The 25,108-nt window shown below is 32.5% G+C and overlaps 1 protein-coding gene across 9 annotated transcripts in view; it reads left to right on the top strand.

Annotated features, from left to right (window-relative positions):
• Nucleotides 1-25,108, top strand: part of LOC113520434 (uncharacterized) — a 71,089-nt gene that overhangs the window by 9,514 nt on the left and 36,467 nt on the right. The window contains exon 1 of one of the 9 annotated variants that reach the window (XM_026905766.3): nucleotides 9,848-10,173. The exons of the other annotated variants lie outside the window; for them this stretch is intronic. The gene's annotated coding sequence lies outside the window, so the exon portion shown is untranslated. Of the gene's footprint in view, nucleotides 1-9,847; nucleotides 10,174-25,108 lie in introns of those variants that run through there. 9 annotated transcript variants of the gene reach the window in all.

Raw genomic sequence — 25,108 nt, 5'->3', positions numbered from 1 at the left:
ATCTTAATTTGGGCAAAACCGTGGTCCACGAAATTCTAAGAAACGAACTTCAAATGAAAAAAATTTGCGCCAAGATCGTTCCGTGAGTTTTTGAGTAAAAATTCCATTACGGTGACCGAACACCCCCTATTCGCCGGATTTGGCCCCGTGTGACTTCTTCTTGTTCCCAAAAACCAAATTGGTACTTCGGGGGCGGCATTTGGGGGACATAAATGAGATAAAAAAAGCTACGACGGGGCATAGAAACCTACAACCAGAGGACTTTCAAGGAGCCTTGTAAACGGCGTTGGCACAAGTATTATTTTTTGAAGGGGATAAAATTGATTTACCTGAATAATTGTAAAATAAAATTTTTAAAAAACTTTTATACGTATTTCCGTCGTAGTATGACCTTTTTGCCGTGACTTTACTTAAGTGTAGACAATATGTACAATAAGCCTTGTAATAATATTTTTTTTCCATTTGTTTATCTATTTGTCTGTATGTACGTATATTTGTTCTGTGTAAAATTGAATAGTTACAATGTTTTATTATTAAAAATTATAACTTTTCATTTCCATATTAAATTGTATACTGTATCCTATAATTGAGTTAATTATGAAGGCGCCATAATAATTACATAGATTCTTAGTACACCTCTAATAGCGTAGTAAGACTAGAACACAGACAGGTTTTAGATTTATACTAGTCATTTAAACGGTTCGCTTGAATTTACAGTAAAGGAAAGTTGATAAAACAATTTTCTTTTAAAGCTAATTATAAGTTTTTATGTTAGTGTAAATTTTTGGATTTACTAGTAGATAAGTATTGGTGAGTTTCATGTAAAATATTTCAATTAATTTTTTTTTAATTTATATTTCCAAATATAATTTTCAATTCCGACAACCGATGGGGAAGAAAGATTCTTGAGTGGCGACTATGTACGGGTAAACGCAGTGTTGGACGACCCCCTACTAGATGGGGTGACGACCTAAAATGCGTTGCAGGGAGTCAGTGGATGCAGGTGGCTCAGGACCGTTCTTTATGGCAGTCTATGGTTGAGGCTTATGTTATATATTATGTACAGCAGTGGACGGATAATCGCTGAAATGATGATGATGATGATGATGATGATGATGATGATGATAATTCCAAATGTGCGGTTAATGGGAATTAAACTTTTATAGAAAACGTCTATGTCGTTGAATTGATACGCCGATCTCGATGAACAAAAAAAGATGAGAATTTTTACCGTATGCATAAATTATTATTAGGTATTCTGTACTTATACACCAAATAAGCTCTAACTCTTTAAGTATCTTTCATTCATAGCAGCGTCTCCCTTAAAACATCTGTAAAAGGCTAACTGCGGTTGCCAACCCGCTTGCTAAGCGTGGTAACTACTGGCAAAATTCCCCTTATGGGAAGGCTTATGTTCAGCAATGGACAGTTAACGGCTAAAATATAAAGGGTATTGTAGCAAAAATTTTTTATATGTACGTACATATTTATTTATCTAGTCAGATTACGAAGTTGTACAGATCTGAATTTCATAGAATCGTTTTAAGTTTCTATTATTATAAAATTTGTATATAATGCTTAATTTTGCGAGGTAAATGCGCAGATTATATGATAAACTAACGGAAAAATTAAATAAAGAGTCGAAAACAACATGTTTCTGTCGGTCAAATATAATGCGGATCCGCAGCTAAATCCGATTCTCGGACAGTGAAACCGAGAAATTTACTGCAGAAACTATTAAGTATATAGGAGATAACACGCATTTTGTATTCACATAGAATAGTGAAAATTATAGTGAAACTTTATGAGACAATAAAGTTGAATTGAGAAATTCCCTTTTCGTTTTTTTGGTTAGTTTGGGAACGTTCGTTTGAGAGTTCATGAGTCGATGAACTAAAATTAGCGAAGATATTTATTTTTAATATTAATAGAAAACAATAATAAATAATTTTGCGATGTAATAGAAAATATCCATTCAAATTCACACAAGGTGATTTTGATGTGTAGACAATTATTATTATTACTTCTGGTCTTTTCAAAAACGCACATTATGTACACTTATGGTAGATACGTTTGTGCATAGTAAAATCTCCACCCTGATTTTGGATTGTGGGTGAGGCACCAGACAAGATTGGGGTGGACACGACCTACTTCCTCCCCCCTTAAATACGCTTATGTAAATTATCCAAACCTCTAGATTTATCAAAGTCATATGAATTTGACAAAATTCTTCATTAAACCGTGCAGTTATAGCGCTTGGAGTATATAGATATACACAGTAGATTTAAGCCAAATGTTAACAAAGTTGTATTACTAAAGTAGGTTTCCCTAGATATAAATGTAACTTCTACGAAGATTTATAGGTGCTATCAGTAAGTATAACCTATTTAGTTTATGCTTGTAGCGAAATTGCTACATTTATTCGAGGTCGCTAACCCTTTGGGTTTTTATTTAGAAGTCTTTAAATATTAACATTAGTTTGTCAGTTTGCCAAAATTGGCCAGACGTTTATGTCGCTATCTCTAATGCAATGTGTTATGAATATATTATGTTTTTATGATATATATATATATATATATATATATATATATATATATATATATATATATATATATATATATATATATTCTATAACTATATTGATAATATAGTTTCATATAAGTATAATAATTTCTAAAAACGGTTTTTTTTTTGCTGTTTATACATTTCAGATGTTCACGAAAATCATTCATTACACAAAATATGAAAGAAAGAATATTTTATTCATGTAAACTTAAATTTAAGCATTTTAGAATGGTTATTTTTTATAATTCAGTTCAGTATGTAATTGGAGCTAAGAAGAATGGGCAATAAATTTAGCTGTTACCTTAAAAATTTGAATTTTATAAATTATGAATTAATGTGAATACAAACTCTGTGAAAAAAAAAAAAAAAACTACTATCAGCTATTAGTAGCAGCACCCGTTCACAAGTATGACCAATGATCCAGCCATCGTAGTTATTTATCAAACATATTTTTTTTAATAAAGCGTATTACGAAGTGAGTTGAGATTTGAACATGAGCCAATGTCGCATTGGGATCATTGCTTTTTTGTGATATTTACACATTGGTATTATATTTATATTTCTGTATACGAGTATAAATGGGGGTCCATACAATGGAGTTATGGAGAAATTGTATAAATGGGGGTTTGAATCAATATAGGATTAAGGTTTTTACGTTGTGTCTTTGGATGCTTACGTGTAATATTAGAATATCACGATAAAAAAGCTCAATTTATTGGCAATTTCTAAGAGTCTTTAATAATATAGTTCTAGTGTAGGTATTTATAAATGTATATATTGTTTTCAGCCATTAACTGTCCACTGCTAAATATAAGACTTCTCTATAAAAGGAGTTTTGCAAGTAATTGCCACCCTTGGCAGGCGGGTTGGCAACCGCAGTTAGGTTTATACAGATGTTTTAAGAGGGACGTTGCTACCCATCCCTCCACCGTAAGTTCTTTTAGTCGCCTCTTACGACACTCACAGGAAAGGAAGGGGTGGCCCATTCTATGCCGGGACCTACACGGCGTATGTATATGTATATATATAGATACTATTAAATAATAAGATGAATACTTTATGGTGAGTCACATTGTTTATATAAGTATGTAAACCATACTTGTCGTTCTTAAGGACTATAATATTATAGAAAGTATTCCGTTTTTTTACTGGTATCTTTAAAACTAAAGCACAGATTATTCTATAGCCTTTTTCAACAATACAATTATGGGCAATAAAATCTGGCTTGAACATCAAAAGTTACTTATACTTTAATGATCCATTTGAGAATATAGGAGTCTGGTAATAATTAAAAATAACATTTTAATATGCAAGGAAATTAAAAACATTATTAGAAACGTTCTTTAACTTTTTGATAAAAAAAAAAATACAATAAAATCACAGCTGCTGCGTTGGCGATTTGAAGACGATGTCTACCTTTTACTATCTTGCATCAATGCCTCTTTCAGATACATGTAAACGTGAATTGACTTTTACTGGCTATTTGTGAAAACTGTACTGCGATGTTTTTAGATCTATTATTATATTGTTTGTAAAGTTCTATCTGGTGCAAACACTACAACGTACGTGTAGATTCTTGTTTGTGACAGGTGCTTGCCTATTGTTATACTAGTAGTCCTACTGTCGCCTGTCGTAATGCCATATCAAGTCCAGCAAACTTTATCTGCGTTCTCTTTGTTCCCCCGTACGAGTATATTTAATTCTGATGAATTCAATTTAAGCATACTAACTTTATTTGTGATATGATATCATAAAGATTTATGACTGTTTGTTAAAGAAATATTAAAAGTATCGAGGGCCTGTAAATTAATAATATATAGCGATAATTTAATTAGCACGGAACTAACGTATAAGTAAACTGTATAACAAAAAGAATAAAAAAATCGAAAATATAGATGAATTGAAACTGTTCTTTCTTTTAAAGTTGGCTGGAAAGTAATCTCTGTCTAGTCCGTATTTTAATATTTCAGCGTTCCTTTTGTGCGATGCAAGTACTTACTTTGTTTTCAGTTCTTTCTATGTCATGATACCACCCTGTACTGTTCATTCGGGCCGAGATTGTTCCAACAGTAAAACTCAGTACATTATGTGAAGTCTAGATATATTACAAACAAATTTTACGTTGAATTGGATAATATAAGAATATCTAGATAATGTTTCAAGTATACTAATAGTATTGCTTTATTTTATAATAATATATTATATATAATTATAATAACATTAGAGCATAATGTAAAACGAACATAATAATTATTTGTTAGCAAGTCGAGCAAAAATTGTATGGCAATTTAAATTATTCAACAATTTTTTTGGTAGTTAATAGTACCTATTTGAGACATTAATGGTCGAGAAATGTAGGAAGGACAAGTTTAAGTCGAGTACTTAAGAAATGGTTTTAAAAGGCCAAGTTACAGGTAGTAATAGCTCCAAAGATTTTTGTAATAAATCCAGTGGTTACTAATCAAAATAATGTGAATATGCAATAAAGAATTTTAAAGCGTTTGAATCGTCACTAAATTAAATCACTTAGTCATAAAAAGGTAAAAAATAACGTAACTTTCCTAAATTCAGTTTACTTTTGCAATCACAAATAGGTAGTAATAGAATAATCTGGGCCGTTAATTTAATTTTAGATCAAAAGAAGTTTTTGGCGGCGAAAGTAATTTTGGTTTCACGTCAACTGACTTGCGTCAACATTCTTAATGACATAAAATGAATTCAATAAAATTAAATCATAATGCTTAAAATCAGAGTTAATTTTTCATAATCAGCTAAATCAGACAAAGCTTAACAGGTCTCCTAAGATCATATCCCAGCTTAAATCTTTGAATATTTAAATTAATATTTGAACAATTTAAAAATGTCTGCTTGTTTCATGTTTTAGAGGGCATGAAATTTTTTTTTGATGAGTGGTAATGAAATGGTAAGCCAGGCGGGGTTACCATTTACTTATATTGATATACGCTGGCGGAGCTCTAGTGAGGGTGCCGATAAAAGCAGGTTCGTTAGCCAATCGTGACGAATTTCACTAGAATTAATCACGGTAGTTTCTAAGGGGAACCGCGTGGAGGTCGACCTTATAGGGTATATTGCTAGTTATGAGAAAATTAGACCCCATTACTAACAATCCCTTTTCCCCCAGCACGAAAATCAATTGTATAACACATCTTTCTTTCCTTTAAAGCTTATGTGTACTCATTGTAGGTAGCCTAGAAACTCCTGTTACTCATATGAAAGTAGTAGTGAGATGTCAGAAGTGTTAGAATAATAATGTTGCTGTAGCAGTACTCATACTTCAGTAAAACGTAGTTGGCAAATGTGAGGTCATTAAAGATATTTTTCTACGTACAACTTTAAAATTATATAAGTGAAATAGAAAACATTGGAGTTGAGGTATTATTCTTCTTGTGTTAGAGTCTTCTGTTCTAGTGTTAGAGATTTCTGTTCTGTTGTCGTAGATCAGAGATAACACTTTTTTTTTTGATGGGTGAAAATGGTAATGTAACCCCGCCTGCGCTAACGGGATACGCTGACGGAGCACCAGTGAAGGGTGATAGATGAGAATGAAAACAGACCAATTAGCCCATCATGATGAATTCATCAGGAATTAACCATGATAGTTTCCAGGGGGAACCGCGAGGAGGTCGACCTGGTTGGGTATATTGCTAGCAATGGGATTCTCAGTCTCCATTACTAACAATCCCTTTCCCCCAGAGATAACACTAGTTATATTACCTTTCAGTATAATACATTATAGGTTCGTGTTTTTCTAAGTCCGTTTAAAATTGATTCGTTTTAGAAAGAGTCATAAAAGCTTCCTATTGACCTATTTTAGACAGCGTGTTATGGGGGTATAAATTGAAGGGCCCTTACGTAGGTACTCTCGTACCGAGGCTGTGATGCGATGCTGAGTAGATGCTCCTGACATTTTCCATTTTATCAGAGACACTTAATTATCATCATTATACAATAAAGGGAAGTACCCTTTAAATTTTAAAGGAAATAATACGAGTAATTAAGATTTTTTTAAACAAATTTGTTCATTTATTCATTCGTATCAACCGTTAACTGTCTCCTGCTTCCTTTTTTTTATAAATAAAGAATGTTAATTGTAGGTAGAGTTTGACGTGAATTTACAGGGTACAGAGGAATAACACCTGTCTTCTAGAATGGCCACGCATGGGGGATATCATGGGCGAAACACTATACTCTGTTATGTCCATGGTATTGCTCATGTCTATAGGCGACGGTTACCACTTTCCACTTTTTTTTTCTGACGTATTGGTAGTTTCGACTCCTATTGTGTTGTAATAAGTACAGGACCTCAGAACATCGTCTGTAGATCAGCTAATGGTAAATAATTTAAGTATGTGTATGTAACCACGATTGATCCAGGTAACAAATAATGCATATAATATTGATTGCTGTCTAAACCGATAAAATGAATACAACGGCACGCAGTAACCTACTAAACGTGATGGGCAATGAGTATTGATGAGTTGGTGTCGTGTCAGAAACAACCCAAGTAAGGTCATTACTATTCATGGTACAAACGGGCCAGTTGTCGGCTTTGATTTCCATTGTCTTGCATCCTCTTTTAATAATTTCGGATTCGGGACACGTCATGATATGTGATCAAACTTGTTGACTGGCTATGCTTTCTTTACTTCCTATTTCTTAAGCTACTTTTTGCTAAGAGTTTCTTAATTTGAATATGTTTTTTTTTTGGGTATATGTTAGGTTATATCTGTTCTTATTCTACACCTGTTAAGATGATTGTGTTTATAATCCAGAGGGTATTAGTCCCTTTCTTTATTTTAATATTCTCACGATTTAAGTCCACATTTTTCATAGATCATGGTCTTAAACTTTTCCTTGCATCTTGTTTTGCTCTTTTTTTCGAGTCATATTTGTTTCACATTTTGAGTGATAATTTTGAGTTTTAACTTTCCTCGAACGATTGAATTTGTGTTATAGAAAGAGGACGAGATAAGTTCGAGAGAAGACAGGAAGTGACCATAATAAAGGCAGTTCTACTTACCCCTACCAACTTTCCTGCCTAAATATGGTCGTATATTTAGTCGTATATTATATCGGACTTATATATTACTCACCTTCGATTTGCCATAGTAATTATGGCAGAGTCCCTAGAGATCTTGAATACTTCGTTCAATGATCTCAAAAGTGCTTCTCAACAGATAGATCTTAAGATAAACGTGGGCAAAACCAAAATCATGTCTAACATCCATGTTACACCTATAGGTACCGGTTATGATTGAGAACACTACGCTTGAAGTTGTCGAAAAGTATGTATACCGGGGACAACTTGTCTGACTAGGTAAATCCAAATTCGACCGAGAGGGCAACCGACGAATCCAACTTGGCTGGGTAGTGTTCGGAAAACTACTTAATACAAACTTAGAGCTGAGATAAAGAAACGTAGACAAAGAAGTTTAGGCAAAGAATGCAAATTGAAATGTTGTGATGCGATGATCCACATAATGGTTGATGTATAATTTTAAAAGCTGTGTCATTTTGTATATTTAATGAAGTGACACAAGTTTTTTAAGCTATTACCAAATAAGAAGAATAGGAGTTTGATACTTAAAATCTATGTCTGGTGATCCCATTCTTGAAGATTTATAAAATAAAAATCAATTATTTATATAGTATAATAGATATTAAATTAAAAAATAACTGTATAAAGACACTATTTTTGAAAATCTATAGTGACGGTCATAATAAAATTATTGATTTACGTAACGAAATATCTGCTAATTGGGTATTTACGCGAAAGTTAATTAAAGAGACTAGAAATATGTAATGAAAATGTTTTTTGTTTCTTACATCATCACAAGAAATACCGGAGGGAGACTATGTATGAAAATCGTTTGCTTGGGTATCTTTGTCCCATTCGTGTTTCAACCGTGAAGCAGTTTTGTTTGCATGGCTGTGTTTTGGTTGGAAGGGTGGGATATGGCAGTGAATATATAAGGTACAGACGAATAACACCTTAGACCTCAGGCATGGCAACGCATGGGGGGTATCATGGGCGAGACGGTATACTCTGTTATGTCAATGGTACTGCTCATGTTTGTAGGCAACGGTTACCATTTATCGTCAGGTGTGCCGTCAGCTTGTTTGCCAATCTAAATTGCATAATAATAAAAAAAAAAAAAAAGTAGTTTAATGCATTTTTACAAAATTTTATAATCAAGTTGGTACTAATTAATTAAATTAAAAAAGTGGTTTATGGATAGATTGACATAAAAAAAGGTGACAGCAAATGTATTTGTCGTTAAAAGATTCGACTTCGGTTAGAAAAATATTGGAAACTCGCTGCTCATTAAAACACCATACCTACTTACCGAAAGTGTGTCAGTATCGAATGGATTTTCTCTTATTTTAGGAAACAAAGCAGCATCTATGGTATGTTCTTGCGATGCCAGTCTAATTGGTAAAAGTGAACCTTTTCTTTGTCCACCGCCAATATGAAAGGCAAATACAAGAGTAGCCGTATTTCGATTCTGAATCACGTAGATAAACAGTACCTACATAATAGTAGGGCTTTTCTAATTTCCGTTTGGCACAGTAGATTCAAACGTGCGTGGCAGAGTGTTAATTAAGTTATCGCATTAATACTCGTTTTCCATTTTGTCTTAATTAATAGAAGATTATGTAATTAGAAAGTTTATGCATCAACTGTTATTGCGAAACTATCGACAGTCTATAAAAGTTATTTTTTTTCTAAGGTGTAACTGGTTGGTGTATTTTGTTGTTTATCACGTAGGTAACTGTTTAGATATTTAAAATAACTTAAATATTTATAGTATATAGTTTTTTTATTTTTAAAATATATCTTTTAGATTATTTGACAATTTATTTCGTTAATCAAGCGACCGTTAAATAACGAACGCGGTATTCAAATTTGTTAATGTTGCTAGTACACTCATATAGGTATATATATATACAGCCTCCGAAGAAACCTCCATCTTTTTCACTCTGCTGGAATTCAAATTATTTAACCTTATCGGTTCATGGCATAGTACAGGTAAAACCAGTATTATTCTGTAGAAATGTAGATACTTCAGTTTGTTAGTAATTTTAATGGTTTGAGAGACAGTTTTCATTAGTTGGTTTATAGAAGAACCAGTGACGATGCCAGTTGTTGTCTCGTTTACACTTCAGTATTGCTTATCTATCTATCGCATACCCCCCTCCCACAACGTGGTAGTTATTGTGACGCTAGTAGGTACGTTAAAACTTCTACAGTCGACGGCGAGCCGCCGCTTGCGTTCATTGATAGTGTCCAACGGTACAAAATTAACAGGAAATTAATCGATGACCAAAAATAAATTAAATGTGAAAAACTTAAATTAAAATGTTGTAAAAAATATAAGTATTTAATTATTAAGAAAATATAGCAAACATATATGCTAGTACATAAGAGTTTAATTTACTCAGAGGACACGCAAAAGTTTTCGTGTTTGTGTAGTGAATAGTGAAGATTCGGTAACTTCAGTGTGCTAGATGATAGCAGTCAAATAAGTTAAATGAACCGCAATATTATCTGAAACCGAAGAGGATTTGATGCCGTCAACGAATAAGGTACGGGAAACCGGATATCATACTAGTTTCTAGACAGTTGCCCGACTAGTTTCATCATTTGTAATCGTAGTTGTGTCGGGATCTTTTATAAAGATTCTGTAGATTATTGTAGTGCTTTTGTAAAAACGTTTCAAAAATCCTTTGAAGCGTTCCTCAGTGCATCAAAGGATTGGTCACGCAAGGCTTGATTGTTTGTAGTTAGTGAGATAAACATTGCTTCTAATGTGGTATGTACATATCACCCTCAAATGATACCGTGCCAGGTGTGCTGTTAACAGGTGGAAGATACTTTTACGTTCGTTTTGTAGTTATTTATTTTGTTAAGCGAGGGCTTCAAATTACAAGAAAGAAGAATAAGAATTAAATAAGTGTAAAACAAGAACATCGAGGTAAAGCTTATAATTTGTCGTTTTATATCTTTATATTAGTAACAGTTGTGTTTAAACACAACTTACCAGTAAAAAGGTGCCTAATGAAATGTGCTCGTTTAATTTATTAAATGAAAGAAAATATTTGTATTAGAAATTAAATTAGAGATAAGAGAAGGTATTATTTCTATTCACATTAACTATAAACGTGATTGGATGTTAGTATTTTAAGAACGTGAATTATCTATATTTGTAGGTTGTAACGATTTTAGTTGAAGTTCAACAAATATGAGTAATTCCAAAATCATTTGCATATTTAATAAAAAATAGTTACTACTTAAAGATTCATCAAAGGCTTTGTTGTTGTTTTTTTGCTCACTGTTAAATATCTATACACTTTAAATATTTTTCTTTATTGTATATATATGACTCATATCCACGTGACTGTTTACCTGCTAAAAATAAGAGGTAAAGGTTGAAGTTTTTTTGGTTAGTTTGTCTATCTCAAGTTAACTATAGTGAGGGCAATGTGTCATCGACATCTTTAAAGCCAACCTCGATGGGGCCTTTTCTTGCGACCTGTCTTTGAATCAGGTAGTTGAACGGAGACCTTTCGCAAGATTTTTTGTCTTCGGACTTTTGTTATATGGTGGGGAGCTTGAATGGTGGCGACCGCTTAACATCGTGCGAAGATTTGTTTGCAAGCCACTTGTTGTTTTTGCAGGTAGATCGTTCAAAAGCCCTTTTGTTTTTATAATTGTGTGAACTCTTTTCCGAGAAATATTTGGTATTGTTGGTATACATTGGTATTTATCTAGTACAAAAGCTAAACTATACAACACATTATACTACGGTCAATCAATCGATAATAGATGCATCTAATATAAACAGAAGTTCTGTACTTCTTTTTATTATAATCATCAAACCACTGAGAAATTCTTAGGTTCCTACGATAAGTATATCCACATAATTTTTCTTAGATTAAAGAGATGTATACAATCAATGGTAGTAAAAACTATTTTCATTCGCTATATTTCGTATCCCGCCTGCCCGAAGATCGAGTCACATTCCAGTAAAATTCTTCCCTAATTTTTTCCCAAGTTTTGTAGCGTTCGTTTTTATACTTTTATGAAAGCTCTGATCTTTGCCGCTTTTATACTATAAAAGAAATTAATTATAGGGATAGCTAGAATCAATTTCAATGAAGAATGTAATTAAATTTAAACGATGATGTTAGGCCTGTTATTATATTGTTTTTGTTCTAAAGTTGTGAAGGTATAGGTTTATAACGTGATTCAATATATATTAAAAATATGAAAATTATTGTCACATATAGAGAATTTATTTGTATTGAATAATATAATAATATTTCCACAACTGTCTTTCACAAGTCTGGATTCTCTCGAGTTTATTTTAGGGAGAGTAATAGAACCTCAAAGACTGGTCTTTAGGGTACTTTTACCGTAGACTTTTCATATATTGCGAGTAGATACTGCTAATTTTTCTCAATGAAATCAAATTTATCAAGTTTAGAATAGAAATTCTAACTATATATAACATATTGATTTTTATTTTGGTTATTGAATTATTTTGTTGAATATTGAATATAATGAATATGAAAATCACGTAGAATATCATGTTCCATTTTGTAATTAAGAACAACCTCGTATTCAGTGTCTTGTGTTACGTGTTGTGTCAGTACATTATGTTACTAGTTTTTGCCTCTGTATGAATCACAAAGTTTGATGAAGGTAATAAATACATTATTATTGAATACTTGGAAAATACAGATATTACGATTAACCTCTTTACTTCGTAGCTAACTGCTCTTCGACATTTAAACTCTTGGCACATTGCAAATATTGCGGAGCGTGAAAGGAATATTGGAATGCAATGCAATGGACGTACTGAATCAACGTACTGTATTGGCACAACAAGCCTTATCTAGATGTTGATCTATGAAACTATTCACCTTCATCTTCATTTCAATGATATTACTATTCTTTGTGGATTTCATTTATATATCGTAATATATTTTCATGCTAAAAGGGATTTTTTCTATTGTTATTAGTTCATTAGAATATAAAAGCGTCGTCTAAAAGGAGATTCTCAATTCAGCAATATTGTTTGTATGTGTATGTTACGTGACATCTTTACCAATTCTGTACTGGTTTTCATAGTTCTAATAGACTTTTCAAATCGATAGGGTTTACTCTTGTGTCATCATGATTGAAGTTGCTGTTATTTTTACGAAGCAAAATGTAAATTATTATTTGGCTATTCAAAGAGATCTAAGATAAATCTGTTATTATCCTATTTTATGGATACCATATGACAGTAACCCATTAATGTGCCATTATTGGATATTGATATATTTAAATTTTATATTCCTCTCCCACACTTATCTTTTATGTTTTGATCTACTAGTTGCTTTTTACGACATTCGTAATATTGATAGGAGTGGTGATATACAATATGTATTACTACATGGATAGAAACTAGGACCTTATGTATTGGTTCCTAAACTTCAGGTTTATGTAACAATTATTGTGAATTAAGAATTTAATACAGGTGTATATGTAGATAGATACCTACGTATAAACCTATTTCATAGCTACAACAGCTAAAATATAAAATTTAGAAAAACCCTGAACTGTATTTTGTGCATTCATGAAGTCTAATTCTGTTATTGTTATTGCCCATAATAATACAAAGTGGGTGGCTTCGAATATTAGCTCAGCACATGATGACATTGACTTTTAAATATGTATGACTAAGTTCCTTATCTGAAGGACAAGATGATATAGTTGTTATATGAAACAATCATAAGCTTACCAAAATATCAAGATTAATAATTAAAAATTTTAATAAACATCTTAAGAACGTTCATACAGTTGTTGGACTACATTTCCATTATGTTAGTTTTAAATAAATACTATATTTCGTTTTTAATATAAATTTTATAACAGAATAAATAATTAACATAGCTCTTATAGCAAATTAATACTGTAATTATAGAATATGTCGTAGGTATATAAATTTACTAAAAAAACTACTTTAATATTCGGTTAAAGTAGTTTTTTTAGTAATATAGTAGTATAGTTATTCTTTTTGACCATCGAGATTTTCCTATTGCATAGTTAATAATGTAGTTAGCTAATTATATAATCATTCATGTATAAACACTTTTTATAAACTAATTAACTGTTTTTGAAAAGTAGCAGATAATGTATTGAATTGATAGTTATTTTTTTAATTTTTTTTAATGGGTGATAATGGAATGCAACCCCTGCGCTATCAGTATACGCTGGCGGGGTACCAGTGAGAGATGTTCGGTAAGGATGAAAGCCCATCGTGAGGAATTCCACGAGAAGTAACCACGATGGTTTCTAGGGGGAACCACGTAAAAGTCGGCCTGATAGCGTACATTGCTAGCAATGGAGGTGTTAGATTCCATTACTAATAATTCCTTTTTCCCCGAATTGCTAGGTTTAAGTATAAATATTCTTAAACTACCTATGTGTAGACGAGTACATTGTATACCCTTCGATGTGTGTAGTGCAATATAGTATTTATATAATTGTACTACTAATACTAGTAGGCAGGTTAGCGGACATACTCATAGTGTATACAGGCTACGCAGTGTTAGCAGGTCGATAGGTACTGCAGGCTGCGGCGATTGCATAACACCTGCATCCATTGCTCAGTTTATCTCGAAAGTACTGTTAGCTTGTTTACCTTTACACCTACAAGGCAAGGCTGTTTACGAACAAACATTAAAAGTAGGGCCCACGACCACGTTACACGTGGAGACTTAAGATAAGCCCCTATGGCTTTGAAAACCATGGTTACTCTGACAGGTCGCGACTAGAAGGTATATGCCACAAAGATTGAAATCGTTTGATAACTGTTGTTGTTGAAATCTCATGACAATTGACTGTATAAAAGTTTTAATCGCACCAAAAATATGAGCACTGTAATGTATCAGAAATTTTGAAAGTTCTTTTGTAATATTACAATATTACTGTTGTACTAATCGATTGGCTGGATGACTCGATATTTTGTTGTAGAGAAATTTTTATGAGAAATTATATTTGTTGTCAAATTCCAAAAATAAAAGAGGATATCGATTCATTTATATATTAGTTTCCGACTCCGCATAACACATCGGAACTATAGTTACACAATATATAGTTTTTACTTCTAGTAGTATTCCTAGCAGAATTTTTAGAAACAGTATGCCTATTATTATCTGTTCGCTTCTGTACATGGGCCTACTTCTATTGGAGGGTGTTGCCAGTAGTTCTCATGCTTGACAGGCAGATTGGCAATCGTAGTTAGGTTTTGGTGATGTTTTAAGAGGGACGCTGCTACCTGTCCCTCGACCATTAAGTTCCCTTAGTCGCCTTATACGGCACTCACGTGAAAGGGGTGGCTCATTCTATGCCGGGACCACATGGGACAACAATATGCCTATTTATATTAAAATATTTATTATAATTTAATTACATTGACATAATAATATCTATCTAAATGAACGTAACTTGGTTTAATAGATTATTAAGTGAGTTTCTATACTGTATCTGCATACTACTAAAAACTTATTCTGACCCAGGACTCTCAAATGCGGTTCTCAAATGGAAAACAGGGGTCGTGACACTATAATAAAGTACCCGTTTGAGGTAAGGTTGCCAACGTTTATGGACAGTTTTGTTATGATAATACTATACGATGTTCTGTAAACATTACATGCGTAGTTATTAGTTACTTTAAGATTAGTGTTTATAACATAGGCACCTGTGAGTGTCCTCGAATCGTGATGATCAAGTCGGTCGATAAATTGTTTGGTATTCTCAGTAGTACCTTATAATTCATACAGAATTGTGATTTTGAGAACTAGTTTAATAGAATAATTGCTAACCTGTCTGCCAAATGTGGCAATTACTGGCAAAACTGCTTGGAAGGCTTATGTTCAGCAGTGGATAGTTAACGGATGGTATGATAATATAATAATAATAATAAGACTAGAATAGTTTAAAATACGTTAAGTGATCTGTTTGCCTCGTAAATTTTTGTAAAATCGTAAATTGTTTATTCCGAAATTTGCTTGTTGTTATTCATATTTCGTTAGTTGGTTTTATCTCTGTAGATAATAAATGCTGTACAATTTGTTTAGTCGAGTTCTGAGATGTAATATAAGAGTGCTTGTTTTTAAACCGAAAATATCAGGTATCGACCTCTCCAAATGGATTTCTAGCGAAACTGTCATGTAAGATTTCTAATGATGATTGCTTAGCATATGTACCTATGCATGTAAAGATCTATGTTCATTTTTTATACAATGAGAAAAAGGGCTTGCTGTTAAATGTAATGTTTTTTTTTATACAACTCAGAATGGCAAACAAGCTGATGGCCCACCTGCTGGAAAGTGGTAACTGTCGCCTATAGACATGAGCAGTACCATGGACATAACAGAGTATACTGTTTCGCCCATGGTACCCGTCATGCGTTGCCATTCCTGAGGACTCAGGTGTTATTCCTCTGTACCCAGTAAATTCACGCCATATCTCACCCTTCAAACCGAAACAGCCATGTAAACACAACTGCTTTACGGTTGAAACACGAAGGAGACAGAGGTACCCAAGCAAACGAGTTTTGTACAAAGTCTTCCTCTGTGTGGATGGTCTGGTTTCTCTACGGACTACGAAGGGTATGTTTAAAATAACAAATAATAATTATTAACTTGTAGTTATTAAACAGTTGTTTAATAAGAATTTAGGTGGAAATGTCATTGACACAGAAAGTTTTGATGTCGACCAGATTCGAATTCTCTCTCTATATAACTTATACATTCTGAGATCTTATACTTACTTATTCATTCTGGCATTGATATACGTAAATATATCAATACTCGAATGACTTCTCTGTAGCGGTCGTTGGCACACTTACGAACTTGCTACGATTACATATCTCCTTTTTAAGCAATTATAAGATAAGCTGAAAGCTATTCAAGTAATGCATCGTGTTTAATGTGGTGCTTTTATATTTATAGCTTCAACTAAGAAATAAATAAAGTCACGTTTCCCAAATAACTAAGAAAATCTAGAGTTACTACCCTTAATGTATAGGTATTTCCGTTTTAATAATATAAAGTATTGATGCTATGTACACTTTTTTAATTCACCTCACGTATGGGTGCTTACTGCGCAGACTAATATATTGTATTTATTTCCTAAATGTAGCCGCTACTTGGATCGTACCACTAAGAATACCACTGAAATCAAAGGTGCAAATTGCTGCATGTATCCAATTTATTTACAAACGATTTCTATAATATTTTTATATACATTTCTATAATTATTACAAATGTTTTTATGTATATATAATACATTATGAATAAGTATTTATTTATTGCATTTTCAACATAACACTGCTGTTCTTCCATATATTAAAATCCGTTCATTTGTTTAGTATTGCTATTGGATAAAGTAGATATTGATAAATCATTAAAACCTAATGAAAACTGTGACGTCAATATTAGCGTCACCTATTCAAAATGGAAAGCTATGAAACTCACGTCTATCAAAATAAATTATAGTTAGATTAGATCATTAGAGATAACACAGCACAATGGTTTTATTTTAGAGTTTACTTTATAATATGAAAACAGAATTTATCACGTTTTCCAGATATTTTTTTTTCTGTTACAATGAAGGAAAATATTAATATTTATTAATTATCTGTCATCTATAGGATTTTATTATTATAAATATACCAATCATTAACTGTCCACTACTGAATATGATACACCTCCCACATAAAGAGGGTTTTGCCAGTAGTTGCTACGCTTGGCACGCGTGTTGGCAATCTCAGTTAGGTTCATCCCTTGTATTATGAGTCATATTTTATGATGTTTGTCATATCAGAAGTGTACACGAAGAATTTTATTTCACAATTTTTTAAAGTTACGCAGGTAGGTCACGCAACTGATTAACTTAACATGTAACCATTCTGTAACTTTACCACATAACATTCAACACTTAGAGACAATGTAATATTAATGATATCATCCAAAATATGCAACCAAGTGCATCTACATTCCCAGACAAATAATTGTGATGGTTTATATTAAACATAAAGAAATGGTGTCGTTTGTGTTCAGTGCTGGAAAATAGGGGTTATCACCGGCGGAGATCGCAATTTCACAGGCGGGCACGCGTGTTGCTACTTATCATACAACCAAGTGCCCACTTAATTGTAGTGTGACAATGACTTTCTTCTCCCACGGCCCTGGGATTATACCGCATATGTTGTCGTATCTATGGTTGTGTTATTATTATTTTAGATATAAATTTAAAAGTATTTTATACTCATCATCGTCACATCATCATCATCATGTTATGGTTACTTGTATCTAATTAAGGGTATCGGATGGTCTAAAAATTGGACGTATATTTTGGACAAAAATGCACTTTAGTTAAACTATTTATTGTTTACTTTTACAATTAAATAACTATATATAAAATGAAAATGTTATACTTTTTGCGACAGACTTTATGAATCTAATTGCAAAGAAAAAAAAAAATACCCCCATAATATATAACGGACACAAGTACGCAGGGTACCCTTCTTCTTAAACTATTTTGAATAGATGATTAATCAAAACATATTATTCGTTAACATGAAGAGTCTCTAGTCATACAATTTAAGTCGCATTTAAATACGCACGTGTTCAAAACTTTTTTGTATAATGACGCGAGATGTTAGGTAAGATACTTGAAGGCTTGTAGTAAGTACGAACAGATTATAACCAATTGTGACCGCCTACAATAGAAATACTTTGAAGATAATCTGAGCACGTGTTGTCACGAATATAATAAGAGTTTAGAACGGTTTTGTAATGACGTACTTAGATAAATTCTCCGACAGCTACCAATATAGGTACAGTTGCACGCAATTATATTGAAATTCGGTAGTACTTGGCGCTTTTATTTAGTATAACAAGGTAGGTAGCTACATTTAAAAGTAATTTTATCACAAATACATGTGATTGTAGCTCTGCTCTTGATTAGCATGTCTATGTGTAGTATTTATCTAAAGAAAACGCTCTAATTGGGTAAGAACAATTTTGAGAGTGAAGTACCAGAGGGAGACTTTGTACAAAAGTCGATTGCTTGGGTACCTCTGTCCCACTCGTGTTTCAACCGTGAAGCAGTTGTGTTTGCATGGCTGTGTTTCGGTTTGAAGGGCGGGATATGGCGTGAATTTACTGGGTACAGAGGAATAACACCTGAGTCCTCAGGAATGGCAACGCATGGGGGGTATCATGGGCGAAACAGTATACTCTGTTATGTCCATAGTACTGCGCATGTCTATAGGCGACAGTTACCACTTTCCATCAGGTGGGCCGTCAGCTTGTTTGCCATTCTAAGTTGTATAAAAAAAAAAGAAGTCCAGAGACGAATACAGCTGTTTTAAGCAACCTTTGCAAAACTCCGTCCTTAATCAGTATATTCTACTTGTACATACGATGCCGAAACGTGGACATTGAACGATAAGACTAGTCCGCTAATTGAAAGTTACTCCGCGAGCGATGGAAACAGCTATGTTTGGAGTTTTTCTGAGGGATCAAATCCGAAACGAAGTAATTCACCAGAGCACCAGAATTTGCAATTTGAAGTAGCAGTAGAATGGTCATATCTGTAGTAGAAGCGGTAAGCGTTTACACATAGATGTAATAAGTAAAATTTCAAAGATTTATTTATTTGCGAGCTATTTAGAGTCAATTTTGTAATACTGAATTCATCAATAATAGGGTTGCATATGTAGGAAGTCACAGGCGTCGTGCCTGACACTTCTTGTACACAATATTTACAAAATATAGTCAATAGTCACGAGACACGTGCTTAATCAATTTTTAAATAAATAGGCAATGGTTACAATTTATTAAACCTAAGTATTTCTAGCAATCACGTTATTTCAAAACGCTTGTCTTTTACAAATAAATTAGGAAAGGAATATTTACGGTACGCTAATTGCATAAGTATTACTATAAGAGTTTTGAAAGAAATCATACAAGTAAGAAAACACTCAATTTCAACATTAACATTTTACAAACAGAAGTTTGTATGTACCTCTGTATGGTCTCTCTCACAGGTTGTGAGTCACATGACAGGTTGTTGATATAGCTTATCAGTTAGATAATCTTTTTTTGACAGTAACAGTAAGTTGTACTGCTTGTTAATAAGATAAGTAGTTTTTTTCTCTGAGAAAATAGGGATTATACACAAACAAGAAATTGTACTAATATTTTATCAGTCTAAATAAAGTAGTGGTATGTTGTATATTGGGCGAAAAAGTAAAAGTATATTCTCTGATACAAGAGTTACAGGCCATACTTTAGAAGTTTAGATAAGGCAGACAATGATATGTGATCTGAGCAGCGTAGTTATAAAAAAAAAATCAAATGTGGTCACGATTGTATTCTCAGATAGTGTAATCAGAAGCATTTATTGACTATTGTTATTGAGATGAACGTAATATTATACATTTTAATAGTATAAAAAAGACTTGATATTCATAAGCTAGGTGCTGTTTAGTGTAACTTGTTGGAGCGTTCGCAATCTTATACTATGGATTAAGATAAGCAAACTTGAAATTTATTCATAGGATTGGGAGACAGATATTCCAAATTCGAGGTAAATCCTACTTCTTGAATCAAGGTAAAAGAAGACTACCTTTCTCAAGGGCTTTATTTATTTTGTAGATTACGTTTCTTCTTGTTATGTAATTTAGGAAAATGGAAGGTGATTGTGCAGCGGTGATTGTAAGGTTTCGTCCAATATTACGGTGGGTGATCTAATTTCTTATTCCTATATTTAACCAAAATAGGGTATCTAAATTTGTATATATTTAGTACTAAACTCATAAATTACATCGTCGCGTCTAAAGGATGTGATAATGCTTATCTTTTAGGTCCCGAATTAATGGGAGCGTCAAATTAAACGGCAATTTGTACCTTTGCGAGAGCTGTTATATAAATAAATATAATGTTAAGCATATCAACTATTTTTTATAAAAAAGTAGATATGATATCATCTAAATATTATATGTCTGTGTAACAAAGTGTATTCGATTGCATAATTTTTTTTATAACATTAATGTTGTATTTGATATTATTTGCTTTAAAGGGCCCGCTAGACATCTACATAGACAGCGTTATACATTTGTAACGGAGCAGAGGCTCGGCGGAATGTCGTAGTAAGCACAATCCAATATCAGGGTCTCCTCCCACGCTGCTATTCGGAGCCCGTATATTTAGTTTATACGATTTAAACATTTCTCAATATTATGCTTTCTTCTATTGTACTATAATTTCTTAATATAAATTTAAAACAATTCACCAGAGGGAGACTTTGTACAAAAGTCGATTGCTTGGGTACCTCTGTCCCATTCGTGTTTCTTTCGTGAAGCAGTTGTGTTTGCATGGCTGTGTTTCGGTTTGAAGGGTGGGATATGGCGTGAATTTACTGGGTACAGAGGAATAACATCTGAGTCCTCAGGAGTGGCAACGCATGGGGAGTATCATGGGCGAAACAGTATACTCTGTTATGTCCATGGTACTGCTCATGTCTATAGGCGACGGTTACCACTTTACATCAGGTGGGCCGTCAGCTTGTTTGCCATTCTAAGTTGTATAAAAAAAAAAATTTGATATACATGCAAAAAAGTGCTTATAGTTCAATATAGGTTGTAGTGTTGATTACTTCTATTAGTCTTTTTCTCAATGTCCTCTATCCAAAATATGTCTGGAAGACATTGCTAAGCGATAAGGCTGCCTTTTGTATCATTTCTCATCAAAATTAACTGTATTTACTATTTTATAAATGGTGCAATAAAGTGTAAAATAACAATAAATAAATGCTATCTGCAGCATTTCCAATTAATTTTATTTTGTCTAATATTTGCATAGTTATATGCAAGAAAACTGTCATCAGTGTTTTAAGTGTTATTTCTTTTTAGCGTACGGTTAAAATATAAATGTTAGCTTTGTTTATTAGTAACGTGGTAAACAAACATATAACTCAAGTCCATCTGGTGGTAACCAGTCACGTAGGCTATAGATGCCAGTAGAATAATGCGACGACCGGCGCGTGGCTCACTCCACAAATGATTTTAACCACGCTACCAATGCTCGTGTATTAGTCAGATTCTTTTTTATTTATCATATTTTTCAAAAGCGAATTCCGCTTATCTTTATAAAATTAAGGTACAGGAAATTTGGTAGACAACGTTTATTTAAAATATTTTAGTATTTAGTTGATTTGAGTGTGAATTTGTCTGATAACTAATTGTGTTATTTATATGGCATATGTAAGGAAAATATCACTTATTTTTTTTTTGTGATAGTGTTATTTATATCCATTACCATTAGTTTTAGTCGGATCACCGCGGAGCCTTGAAATAGTAATGTTTTATTTACGTCTGTCACCAATATTTACCCATTTACTAACCGTTCTTGAATTAGTATTTTTTTATTTATGCCCAATATCATTAGTACGAGTTCGATCACCAATCGTTTTATATTTTTTTATTTACATCTTCTATTAGTAATACGTACTTGATTGTCAACCGTTTTTATGGATCACCTACTACGATTAGTGAAGTTAAGCATTTATTAAACGTAGTGGTAATAAAACTGTTTAAAAATAGGTCGTTACATGAAATATACTTACTACCTCGATAGTGTAGAAGTTGGTGTGTCGGCGTTTAAGTTAATAGTTACTTGAGAGTAGAAATACAAACATGAATAATGTATAATGGTTATGGGAGATAATAGGGTAATAATGAACTATGTAAACACTATAAGACCAGTAATAATCGTAGCAGATCCTCCTCTAGTAAATTCGGTAATCTTTTGCATATACATTAAACGGTTGCTAACAAAACAAACGGTAGCAGTAAAAATAATTTTGTTTGGATGTAAGGCATAACTGACGTCATCATGTCATTTCTTTGACTGGTAAAACAAAAAGTCTACCAAACAAAGATACCGTTCTCTTTCTGTTTTGTTCTATTGTTTTTGGTTTAGTGAACTCAGTTTTACTTTTTGTGTGAAATTTCGAACTGTAACGCACAGAGTAACTTTATATTATACCGTCGGCCTGTAACAGTGGTCGAGTCGGTGTCGCTAACAAAACGTTACTTATTACTTATTGTACAAATGTAAAACACCTTGTGAACTTTTCATGGTCTGCCGGCTGCAACTTTTTAAGCAAATCTTAATGTTTTAACTTACACTACTTACTTGTTTTCAGTGAAAGTCTCACTTTATAACCATCAAAGAGTTTTTATGCAGAATTGCGTTTTGTAATGTAATATAATATGTATTTTCAAATAATTTAAATTGTCAAATTTATAAACATAACATTATCTGATTTTTATTAATTTATGTAGAAAGGTTGTTTGAATGTTCCTAAATATATATTTAGTTATGTTTTATAATGCTTAAAAAACAAACATCAGAGTAATTAAGAATTATCATTTACTTTAGGAATTATTAAAATTTTCTTATTAAAGGAAATCTTTATGAGAAATACTTGTATTGCCTTTATAGTTTTACCATATTATTAGTATCGTATAACTTGTGGCATAAAACTTGCATATGTATTTTTTCAAAAGTATTACGTAATTTATAATTAACAATTATAACTCTTATTAATAAAAACATGTTATAAAACTTGTAAAGTACCCATCTAATTAGATACATATTCTTTGGTAAATAGAGGCGCGATAATTAATTTATTGTCTGTAGAGTGCAAAGTAGGCTTGACCGAAATATATTAAGTGCTCGGTACACTTTTATGTTTGCTGTAGTACTAGAATTATTGTTTAATCTGTGGTAGTACGTACGTTTGTATTTACGTAAAAGTGCCTACTTACTTAACTTCAGTTTATTAATGAGTAAATAGTACATGCACGATGATCAGCATATATATAGAAAACTTAAAAAGCAAATTAATGGTAGTTTTCATGGAGTTGAACAATTTTCTCTAAGGATCAAGGGATGAAAATTATTTTTTAAGAAAATCAAATTTTGCAGTATTAGATTTTAGCATTATTTGTCATTTCTTATAGTTTTGTATTTTCTTTATTTTCCACTAAAAATATTTACGTGTAAGACGTACCTAAACTTTTGATTAAATACGTATACCCATATGTAAATTTATACATTCAGATACTTTTGTTATTGAGATGTAATTTGCCTAGCTCCAATTATAAATATACGTAGATATGTATACAAATAAATGTTGTGTATTGTAATAATAGCTAATTAATTAGTTACTGTAACAACCTATAGCAATTGATCAAAGTAATAAACACCTATGTGGAGGTCTAGTGTGAACTTATCATAAAAGAAAAATCTTTCAAGCGAGGTGATGTTAAAATTCTTAATATTATCGCAACTATGTAAGTATATTATCAATATCCGTTAATTTTAACGTGTTCGACTTATCGCATATCGAAGCTGAAAATGCAAAATGTATTGAGCACCATTTAGTACATTTTACAGAAGAGCTAATAAATGTAATGTAACATAAAGGCAAAATGATTGCATAGTAATTATCTGATAGGATAAAATAAAAAAAATCTTACCGACATTATGAATATAAAAGTAAGTTTGTTCGTTTTTTTTGTTACCTTACAGCGATTTAATAGTTTAAAGGTTTAATTAATTACTGTAATTGGTTTTCATTTACTATATAGTATGGAGAAGGATATAGGCTTCTTTTTATTCCGGTCAGTAAATATATCCCGATCACGCAGATGAAGGCGCTGGTAGAAGCTATAGAAAATAACTAAAAGTTGTGGAGTATACGTAAATCAATAAATTTCTGTGGTGGCCATTTCCTGATTTGGCTAATTGGCCACCAATTCAATTGATTAAATGAACCAAAGTAATTTATTAAAAATACATATCATGTGACACAGAAAAAAAAATGAATTCAACGATATTCTCGATATCGGCCAATGCGGCGCTTAATACATTGCCCTCCCAGCATTGATATAGTCACGGTGTGGTAGAAAGGAGCAGGCTGGTTCCAAGGACGACGACGTGCACGGCGGTTGTTCACCTCGCGTCAAGAATGCGCGGGAACCGATCGCTTGTGGTGCGGGACCGGTCTAAGGTTGCCATATCAAATTCTTCAAGTGGAACTTGGCTAACGCTTGGACACATCTAGGCGAATATCCGATGACTGGTCTAATGAGATGATATCATTTCGCATACAGGTTTTCTATTTAGCTCTGCTCTGTATATAACCGTAGGTGTAGAAAGCATAGGTATTTACATATATGCTTAATGTTATAATGATATTAATACAGGTATTTTCAATAAATAAAGTGAGATTACATGTAGCATCGGTTTAAATATTATTTTATCAACTTTTTTTATATAGCATGAAATGGCAAAAGAGAGTATTTTAAAACAGTATTAAGCATACATGTGGATAGTTATAATGGCAAGGAAAACCTAAAAAGAACAAGAACAGAACCTAAAAGAAGTA

Source organism: Galleria mellonella, unplaced genomic scaffold, assembly GCF_026898425.1.
Source record: "Galleria mellonella isolate WM207_F2 unplaced genomic scaffold, CSIRO_AGI_GalMel_v1 utg40, whole genome shotgun sequence".
NCBI lineage: Eukaryota > Metazoa > Arthropoda > Insecta > Lepidoptera > Pyralidae > Galleria > Galleria mellonella.
Note: the sequence above shows the minus strand (reverse complement) of the source record. Positions and strands in the feature narration are given on the sequence as shown.